Source organism: Protopterus annectens, chromosome 3.part0 (genome assembly GCF_019279795.1).
Source record: "Protopterus annectens isolate FY-2018-M chromosome 3.part0, PAN1.0, whole genome shotgun sequence".
Lineage (NCBI taxonomy): Eukaryota > Metazoa > Chordata > Ceratodontiformes > Protopteridae > Protopterus > Protopterus annectens.
In genome coordinates, this window is record NC_056731.1 from 637,815,636 (window position 1) to 637,825,448 (window position 9,813).

Consider the following 9,813-nt stretch of genomic DNA (forward strand, 5'->3'; position numbering starts at 1 on the left):
GTTTGTGGAAGGCTTGGGATTTGACAGTCTTCTCTAAATACTAAATAGAGACTAGACGACATGGAATGCACTTCAGCATTTATTCGGACGCAGAAGATACCCTGAGGCTCTTTCTTCAAGCAAACCCACTTACCTGAGTAATAAACAAACAAATTAATGAATAAAATAACTTGTACCACCTTTTTGGTATCTACGAAATGGGCTCTATCCAAACAACTTGGACTGATGTTCTTATTCGTCTCCTCCTCCTCCTTCTTCTTGTTCTTCGGGATATAATTTATGTTGCACAAGTCATGACAACAGAACAGAAGGTTCTGTACACTTGCAGCAATGCTACATCTCTAAGTAGAACTCTGGCTGCAGAAACTGACAGGAAATACACCAAAGGAATTAATACTGCTCAAAAGATACGTTTCCCATACCGCAAGGTCCCCTCTTCTTCCACAATAACTAAAGACTTCTGTCTCTTCATTTCTTGGGTGAAAGAAAGTAAGTTCCTGCAGCCAGAGCTTTAGTCATAGGTCTGGCATTATGCTAAGTTTTCATTTCTTTTTAAACTTGATGCCATAAGATTCACCTGCAGGAGCTTCAGGAACTGCTTGGACCAAGTCCCTAGTTCAGACTTTCTGGGTCCAGATATATGCAAACTAGGTGCAATCATTGAATCCCCAAATTATATCAGTATAGTCCAGGATGGTCTCACACAGACCAACAACTGGTGTATTAGTCACAGTCTCAAACTGAATACAAAGAAATGCATCATCATTCCCTTCAGCACAAACAATGTCCCTTCACAATATCAAATCAACAACAATACCCTAAGTACCCATGAAGTGGTAAGGGACCTAGGATCACAGGGTGACCGCGTCCTTACCTTTGACCACCACGTGTCTACCATTGTAAGGAAAGCCTTCCATGTAGCTCACTTGATTAGTAATGGCATTGGCTTGAGAGCAAAAAAAGTTATACCCCCTATACTTGGCACTTATCTGGCCCATAACTGAGTATAATGCCCCATTCAGTGTGGACCATACTAAGCATCTACAGCAATGAGAGAGACCTCAGAAGTTTCTAACAAAGAAGATCAAGGACCTCTAGCATGTGCCTTACATGGACTGACTAAATCCCTGTCACTATACTCCATATCATATGGACTTCTTAGGGGAGACTTATGCCTGGCCTACAGAGCAACCCATGACCCACACGTAATGAACTTACTGCATATCTGTAAATCAAATTGGTCTAGGGCTACCCATTCCAGGGACTTAAATATGGCCTGCAACTTAAATAGGACATGCTGGAGGGACAGATTTATCTCCCAGCGGCTGCCATGTCTTTAGAACAGGCTACCAATTCATGTGAAACAGAGCACCTCGATGACACTGCTCAAGAAGAATCTAGATGAGTGGATGGGGCACTGTAAATTCTTACCAGGGATAGCATCCACAACCCTCCTGGGCATGGGCAGTCATCACTAAAGGCAATTTTGGGTATTGACTAGTACCTCTATGGTATTACATTGGGTTGAGATGGCTAGGCTTAAAATGACCTCTGGGTCGATAGAGTAGTAATCTCCTATGATCTTTTGATATTATATTTTAGTAGTCCCAAAAGAAATGAAGACATGAATATTACAGTTTATAATGCCACATAAAGTGGTCCACAACGAACTTAATAGGCACTCACAAATTTCATCCAGAGAAGCATTATTTTAAACATGAAAGCAGATTTGGCAAAGTGAACCACTAGAATAACTAGCAATGAAAAAAAAAGAAAAGAGATAAGGCATTACTTGAGAAACATTTTGCCCTTTTGGTCTTCAGCAAAGGATACAACTGATAATCTTTAAGTATGAAACATGCTCTGTTAACGTAATACCCAGGCTGCCTATGTATATCCATATGGTTAATAAAATATTCCTCTTGAACTGAAAGAAAATGAACAGCAAAGGAACTGACCCCCTGATTTAAGTTAGATTTTGTGTTGTCATCCCTGGGTATGAAATATGTGCTGCTATCTAAGAAAACTTTCTATCTGAACAGGACCTGATTCTCAGGCATGCACCTAGTAGAGGTTATAGCAACTAAAAATAAAGTGTTATGAAATGTTTTTCAATTCAAATGGAGTAGCAGGTTCAAAATGAGGCAGAGTCAATTTATCTGACTTAAAATAATTATTGTGCTGTTGGACTGGGTACTGGATGTGAGAATTTAGTAGAAAGGCATCCACCAGAAATGCTTTGTGGACTTAAGAGAAGTCAAAGATATGGATATTTGGTTAGGATATAAATTATAAATAGCTGCCAAATAGACTGTAATGAAAAAATAACTAAGTTAAACATCAAAACATTTTTAAATGATAAATTAGAGCTTCACCAACTGAATTAGAAAAGGGGGATACATTGTAGGGAGGAATCCAGACATAACACCTCTTTCACTTACACCTGTCCATCATCTGAACAGAGGAGTGTTGATCTGAAAACCAGCCTATCATAAGTGCAGCAACCTTGAAGTTAGCTTAATAGCATAGAGATCCAGATGAACTTGCCTGGATAGATGGGTCAGAAGCCAAAGATGAGGGAGAAGCAAGAGTGGAACACAAAGAAGAAATCCCTGCAGCATGGAAACCACATTTATTTTGTCTGCTGTGTGCCACTAAAATAAGCTTGGCCTCATTTAGTCTCACTTTCAGGAGGAGCGTCACTCTCAGAGGAAGTATGGAAAGCATATAGCAGGCCCTGAAGGTAGGACTGCACCAAGGCATCATAATTCCTGTCATTAGACGGCAACAAGAGAGAGAAAGTCTACATTTGGTATTGCAAGAGAATGAAAGTTTGTGTGTCACGAAATCCAATTTTTTGAGAATATTTCTGGCTAGTAATGGAGTCAAGGACTACTCATGATGTAAGATTATGTAATAGATGTGTTTGTCTGCTAAATAATTAGTTTCTCTGGAAATACAGACTGCTGAAAAGAAAAAACTGTTTTCAAATACCCACTCTGAAACTCGTTACTTTCTGCAGAAAGAGTAAAAACATTTCCCCTTTCTTGTTGATATATTAAACTACTACCATACTGTCTCACCAAATCAAAATGTGACCCTGCTAAGAAAAATGATGCAGTACTTCTAAGAAGAGGAGAGAAGAGAAGAGAAGGGAGAATATTTTTTTTACATGTCCAGGACATAGATAAGTTACAGTGAGTCCAGACTAGACTGAGAAGCCAGTGCTGCTCAGGCTTTGAACTGTTTCTTCACTTGGAAATGATGCATGTGAAGTTAAGGATGCAGCCAAATGTGCATGTATAAATGACTCTCTTAGCAGGGGATGAGCAGGTCCACTCTACCAGGCCACATGTCCCTCATACGTCTTTTAACATTCTCTTCACCACATCCAAAGGTTTATCATATGGTGTAAATCACCAAAATAAAAGCTGCTGCCCTCAGCCCCAGAACAGGGGGCACATCAACCAATGTACAACGTGACTACACAAGAGTGCTTACTAATGATATCCTTAATATCCTTAAAACCTCCTAAGGAATAAAGATTTACAGAAGTCCATGATATTTAGTAAACAGCCCAAGAACTTCAACTCCTGAGTCAACAAAATGAAAGATATGGAGGAGGTACTGTACATGGTCAAATGTAAAGCAGACAAGTTTCAACTTATTGACTTCTATTCCCCCATTTGAATTCCAGAGTCACTTTTTCTATAGGAAGGTACCATTGTTATCATTTATGTTTGATTTGTGTACCAGCAGTGATTTCAGATATTATGGCTTTTCTGTTTCTCTCTGTACTTGTGCAAACATGGAATTAGTAAACACAAGCAAGGAAATGTTAGGGCAAAAAAATATAGGTGTGCAGAGACACTTGGCTCCCTGTAAAAATGCTTTTTATTACTGATTTCGATAAATTTTTTGGCTTGTTAATTTTCTCCATCTGAAGCTTCAATATGGATTTTTTAAATCTATTTTGTTGACCCAGAAAATTATGTTCTTGAGCCTTTGTAACAAGACTCTACTGAAACCCCTGCCAGGAGGCAGTTATCTAAGTACGGGAATATCACAGTGCCTTGGAGCTCATGTGGGTTGCTGCTGTTACTTTGCACTTCATAAGCATCTTCAGTGCTGATCTGAAATTGAACAGAAATGCGACTGACTCCAACCTGGAAGTACGTGGGTCTCTGAAATGCTTTCCTGTCTTAACTTCCAGGTAAGCATCCTGCATGTCCAAAGAGCACAGTAAGTTTCCTCTGGTAGGTAGAGAGCGTGGGCCTGAAGTTTGTCTATGCAGAATGACTCTGGCAACACACGTGTTCAGACAACTCAAGTTTAGAAAGAGCCTCAGGCTACTTGCCTTTTGGGGTACTAAAAAGCATCCCAAATACTATCCTAGTCTTTGCTGGCCCTGTGAGCCCTTTTGGATAGATCTTTTTTGTACCTCATCCCTCACCTGGGATTTTTCTTGAGGTGACAGATGCAAAAATGTTAATGAGGAAGTCTGAGGGGAAAAGAGAAACGTGACCGCATGGAGTTATTATCACCCTTGTCCAGGATTCTTCAATAATAGTGAGGGATATTGTCATTAAATTATTTGCAGTTATATTTTAGTCATTAACAGGAAAGGCTTACATTTAAGTGCTCCTAATAGTGAAGTGTGATAATTTGGATGTGATTTTTGTCTGAAGGAAGTCTTTGTGCATGGAGTTTTGTCTGACTGTAGTCTTTGTGCATGGAGTGTGTTGTGCACATTGTGTGATAGGCCTGAACTGTCGCTGCAGTTCCACATCACAGTGTGAAAATTAAGTTTATAAAAGTGCCCTAAAATCTTACTTTGCTCCACGTTTCTATCTTTATCCACTTTTACTGCTTCTTCTTCTTCTTTCGGCTTTTTCCCGGTTAGGGGTCGCCACAGCGGATCACCTTGTCTGCACATTGAATGGCAGTGGAGTTTTACGGTGTCGAGTTGCCAGCCCGGCGCCCAACCTTCCACAGAAGGCACACTCACACGCACACCTAGGGCCAATTTAGAGTATCCAATCCACCTGCAGCATGTCTTTGGGATGTGGGAGGAAACCGGAGCACCCGGAGGAAACCCACGCGACCACAGGGAGGACATGCAGACTCCGCACAGAAGGCACCCCAGCCGAGGATCAAACCGGAGAACCTCTTGCTGTGAGGCGGCAATGCTAACCACTGCACCACCATGGCCGCCCTATCCACTTTTACTGCTAAACTCTAATATTCCATGTCTGAATGTCTGACCTGATGTCTCACATCTGAGAGTGATACAGCCAACATTGTGTTAGAGTTGTTTCTACCACATTTCTCTTTGGAAATGACAGCTGCATCCATATGGTGTTTTTGGTATGTCTGACAGTTGTGTGACTGATGTTTTTGTTCAGTGTCAGTATGTGCAGTATATTATATTACTAGTCTGAAATGAGATGCAGTCCCATGCTACAATGTTCATGGTAGTCTGATGTGCCTGACTGTAGCTGCAGTTAGATTATAGTGTCTGTAGTGGTGAGCTGTTGCACACGGGATCTAAGATCAGTTTATCCCTCTTGGAGAGTTTGCTGTTTACCCACTGTTAGGCTAAAGTAGGGTTAGTTTATTTAATTAAGAGGATGAGATAGGTTAAGTGATCCCCATATCAGGGGTGCAGGAAGTTTGCTCCCACTGCAGAAATGCATATCCGCATTATTGTAGTACATCAGTATTGGAGTTACAGAATTTTTTTCGATATTACTTTTTTAATAGGTAAATACTAGGCCAACTTCCTGAAAGGGCCATTTTAAACCTAGTTAATAACACAAGATAAATCAAAATCTGTACCTTGTTTCTGTGAGCAAAGGTCTTAACCATTATACCACCTCCATACTCTTAAATCCAATGAAATTCCCTGACCAGGAATTGAAGCTGGGCCTTGGCAGTGAGAGTGCCAAATCCTAACCACTAGACCACCAGTGAGAATGCTGTTTGTGCCTTTGTGCCCTTGAGGTAGTGACATGAATCTGATAGTGAAATCTGATAGTGAAACACTACAGAGATAATGAGAGAACCACCTGAAGGCCACTCTAAGGTTGACTTTAGCCTACCTGAAAGTGACAGGGTCCCTGGGTAGTGGCTTACTCAGGCTTGAATTACAGAGAGGGGGGTTTAGGGTACAGTGAAATCTTAATGTTAGAATTGGGAGGTCCTATGGGCCCAGGGTATCTGCCGAAGAATGCTGTACTGGGTGAAGCTTCACTCTTGTAACCAATCACAGTCTTCATCATTATGAGATGATCATCAGTCTGAGATCATATAAGAGAGGCTGTTTAAAAGAAGGTTTAGTGACAATCACCTTGATGTCTTTCACAAAGCATGTAAGGTGAAGTTGGTTATGATAGTTGATAGTAATGATGGCTCCCACTGTCTGTACAGCCCCAGCCATGGCATTACATGCCACATGCCTCATGATGTTGCCTATAATAATAACTGTGGATGTGTTAGCAATGAAAGTCTCTTTCAAGGACTCTTTGGGCAGTCTATTAATAGCATTTACATTTCATTCAAACAGTCACTTTGAAAATTCATGCATACCTTTCAACCTATAGAAATTAAAAATCACAATGTGGCATCTTTAAAAAATCATAGCAGAGTGCCTAAAAGATAACATAGACAGCACCCAACTCCAAAACGATAATGTTGTTAAAGACGTTGGAACTTGAGTTAATAATTCTTTGTCATTTGATCAGAAAGTCCTTTTACTTAGCACAGCTAATCATCAAAGGAATATCACCCAGATCTAAACAGGTCATTGTCCCCTTATATTCAACATAAAAAAGGCTAGATATTGAATATAATGTCCCCTTACTAGACATAAACAGCTAGAATGACCCCAAAGGTTCCTAACTAAGATGATCACTGCCTTAAAAACCCTAACCTGTCAGAAAAGACTGGCAGCACTGTCTTTTTATTAAGTACCTTATAGATTTCTGAGAGGAGATATATGCTTTGCCTTCTCTGCCATTAAGGTCCTGCAGTCCTGGATCTCTTGTATCTTATAGGTTCATAGGTTAATTGAAAATTACTAGGCTAATGGCTTAGGTGCCCTTACAAGCTTAGACAATACAACCTAATTGTACCCAATATATGACCCCTAGGGACAAGAGAAAGGCATGGGTTTGTGCCTATACCATGAGTATTTTACAGACTACCACTGTCCATAAGGGACAGAGGCACTACCCCAAGTGTGAATTTGTGGTTCTCCATCCAATGATCCAAACTGCTTTTGGGGGCCAGGGAAGGGCTCTGCTTAATGTGAATAGGAAGCCTCTTCCAAAGAAGGGGAAATCTCTGAGACACCTATCTCTCTCTCCAGGGTGTTTTGTTTGAGGTGCTGCCTAAGTTTAGATCCTTAGATAGAGTGACCCTCATGCTATTGGACTTATGGATGTATAGCAGCTCCATCATGGCTGGATTTGTGAGTGCTTTATAGGTCAGGCAGAGGTCACCCATTAATAGTTGGTATGAGAAAGAGTAAAGGGATAGGACTTTTAGTCTCTCCATATAGGACATACAGTTTACACAGTGTATTTTCTTTGTGAGAAAACTGAAATGTCACTCCAGCTGCTGTAAATACCCAGTCAAGTACATGCCAAATGGTGCATTGTACTCTATTATTGCTCTAATGAGTGCTGAGTACAGCGGGACTATAATTTCCTTGGATCTGGATGTCATACCTTTACTTATAAGTTGTGCTACGTTGAACGACTTCCTCAACACTGCAGACATATGGCAGCCATAGTTCAGGCTACTATCTATTTGTGAACCTAAATCTCTCATCTCTGAGTCTACTCTTAGGGGTATGCTATTAATGTAATTTGCGGGTGTATTTGTCTTTCCAAAGGGTACGATAAGGCATTTATTTTTCATTTCATTTTAGGCTGTAGTTCTGGCACCAATCATTTTGTCATCCAGAGACCTTCTACATTAGCCCACTTGGCTATCCATCTGTTGACAAAGGGATTTATGTCCAGTTTTGTGAGTTTATTTATAATACCTGAGTGTGTCAAATGCCTTGGCCAGGTCGAGGTAGGTGGTTTGTACTGTTTTACCCTCATCCATGGCCATAGTGACTTTCTCAATGAAATCTACTAGATTCAGTAGGCATGACCTGCCCTTGACAAAGCTGAATTGGGTTGATTCTATTGGTTTCAGGTTTTCTATGTCATTATTTATTAGGCCCATGAGTATTTTTTCCATAGCCTTGCATATAAGACTAGTAACATGTTGGTCAGTAATTAACCAGCTCAGTGGATGGTTGCCCGTTATGGAGATGGATGACTGTTAGTGTCCTCCACTCTTTTGGGACAAAGTCAGTCTGGAGGCTGTGGTTAAATATAGATCCTAATGGGTCTGATAAGTCCTGATTTAAGCTGTTTAAGAGGCAACCTGGTATATCGCCAAGTCCCATTCAAGCTGTGGTTTCAGTTTTAGCTTTAGAGAGCACAGTGGCAACTTATTCTTTGGTGACCATCAGCAGTGGAGTGATGGTGGGTATTTCTTGTGGGATAACTGGAGGGTGATGAGGAGGTGAAATTTGAGCGGAATTTGTCAGCCAGCAGATTTGCTGTATCTTTTGGCTGAGCATGGGTGATGCCATCTGCAACTAATTCTGAACATTGTTGGTTGCAGCCCTTAAGGCTATGGAGATAATTGAAAAATGCCTTATGATTATCCTTAGCTTCGGGGACTATTTTTACCTGAGTCTGCTTTCAGAGACTTCTCTAGCTCCCTGATTCACTTGTTTAGACTAATGAGGGGCTTTTTGCTCTGTTGTGCACATTCTCCCTTACGTTTTGACAGGATTTTTTTTCTTTTGTTGTACAACCTATTAATGCCAGAGATTTACCACTATGGCTTGTTTTAGTTGTTTGACCTGGGTTTATTTCAGTCTAGTACTGCTGTTTCTATATAGTTGTTTACATGGCCGTACAGAGCTTTTGTGTATGCCTCTGCATAGGTTTCTGTGTTTTCTGGATTTGGGGGAACTTGAAAACTAGCTATGCCATCCCTTAAAGGGGGTAATTTACCTCAGAAACATTTTTAAAGTTTTTGGGGTTAGGTGGGGGACTAGTTTTACCTATGTTTCAAGGGATACTGCTTTGTGATCTGATCTTACCAGTGAGGGCATCACACTGGGGGGGCAGAATTGCCAAAAATCAAATAACCTCACAGCTGCCAGAAACAGGGATCTAAATTTTCATCAACAAATAAATAAAACATGACTGAGAATAGTTTCATTGCACAGCGTCTTCCCCACCTCTGGAGATTACACACCTGCTGCAAAGCAATGAGTGTCCTACTTCAAACAAGAACTAGATAATTGCTATCCACAAATTCACTTCTTGCTTGGTTAGCCTGTTCTGCCTTCAAAAAATAGGTGCACTCTAAGGGTTAGTAATACTTGCAAGGCATAAAAGATTGCAAGACTCAATTGTCCTAGATTTCCTAAGATTCCTTTGAACTATTTTAGGGAGCTTTACTTTTGTCTCAGCCTTGCACTGCACAGTATATACTCGGGTGAGTGGGTGGAGCCAGACTACTTATGTCTCTTCTTACTTACAGAAAGCCCAAGTGATTTGCCAGATCTTTCTTTTTTCGGGTTAATGCTTCTCTCTTTGATATGCTGAAGTCTAAGAAGAGCCAGTTTGGAAAAAGAAGGCACAGAAGGGAAACACATCTCTATGCAGCTGCTCTGGCTGAAGATAGTTTCAGGACATGCCATCATTTTAAGTGCCTTATATGTATAACATTTTGTAG

At 40.7% G+C, this 9,813-nt stretch overlaps 1 non-coding gene across 1 annotated transcript; it reads right to left on the reverse strand.

Annotated features, from left to right (window-relative positions):
* Window positions 1-5,901: 5,901 nt before the first annotated feature.
* TRNAE-CUC lies at window positions 5,902-5,973 on the reverse strand. Its single transcript has one exon. It is a non-coding gene; the product is annotated as a tRNA-Glu (tRNA).
* Between the last annotated feature and the right edge of the window lie 3,840 nt (window positions 5,974-9,813).